The sequence below is a fragment of the Arachis ipaensis genome, chromosome B5 (genome assembly GCF_059453495.1).
Source record: "Arachis ipaensis isolate K30076 ecotype BB chromosome B5, ASM5945349v1, whole genome shotgun sequence".
Classification (NCBI taxonomy): Eukaryota; Viridiplantae; Streptophyta; class Magnoliopsida; order Fabales; family Fabaceae; genus Arachis; species Arachis ipaensis.
In genome coordinates, this window is record NC_142440.1 from 87,794,149 (window position 1) to 87,795,360 (window position 1,212).

A 1,212-nucleotide genomic window follows, 5' to 3' on the forward strand; every position below is an offset into this window, starting at 1 on the left:
ACATCATTTCTGTTTCAATTTAAAATAAGTAAGCTAGTCCTAAGTGTGTGCTTGTGTGTTTACTTTCACTTAACAAAAAGCATGCTTTGTCCCCTGCATTTTCAATTCAATAAAAGAAATGTTTGAATGTAAAGTGAAATAGTTCTCTGTTAGATAGAAGTACAATAAAAGTAAGTGGTGGTATGTGTGTGATTGTATAATAGCTCACCTTTAATGAATAAGAACACTAGGATGTCTCCTCTTAAGTAGAAAGTAGCTACTGTCTATGAATCTCAATCAAATAAAAATCCTTGGTTAGAAAGAAAAACAAAAAGAAAAAAAAAAGTGGCAGAACAAAAGAAAAACAAAAAGAAACAAAGCTGGACACTAATAGCTTGAACCTTAGAATATATGCCTGTGGTGTCTTTGTATTAGGATCTGCTTGGATTATTAAGCTCTTTGGAGTGCATCAACACTTGATGACTTGGGTTAACTAACCCGGGATCATCAGCTGAAAGTCCACTATCAAGAGCAACCTAACTACAAGGCATTTAGCAGCCCAAAGAGGTGCTGGGCATCAATGTTCTAGGAAGGAATGTAAGACAAGTGTCTATAGTGAATAATGTGTCAAGTATAAGGAAAAGGAAATGAACTTGCTACACATGACACTCAAATAAAGCTTATGAACAAAATAATAGCCAAGGATAAAGAAATAATGAGAGGTCATAGCAGTATGAACTTGAAGCTTGAAGGAGGCTTTCTAGGCTTAAGAATCAATAAGAGGTGAGTGTGTGCATATCCACATAAAACCCCATGAACTACCAATAACACTCTACTAGCATGAACATCCTCTTCCATTTCATTCTTTCTTCTCAATAAATCATTTCTTGCTTGGGGACAAGCAAGCTTTAAGTTTGGTGTTGTGATGACAAGTCATCTTAGCCTAGTTTCACTAGCCTTTTTCTTTTGTTTTCAATTGAATTATGCACTTTCTAGAGCCAAAAGCAAGCCAATTGGGTAGATTTTCATGTTTCCTTTGATTTAATCAACCATGTATGAATTCATGCTATTTCATGAGGTTTTATGCTATAATTGTCATATATTATGAAAGAATGAATATCTCATGATTTTGAGCATAGCTTTGATGTATTTGGTTGATTAATGATAGGTGAAGAAAGCTTGGAGAAAGGTTGATGCAAGAAGGAATGGCTAGGAGGAATGACTTGAGTCTTG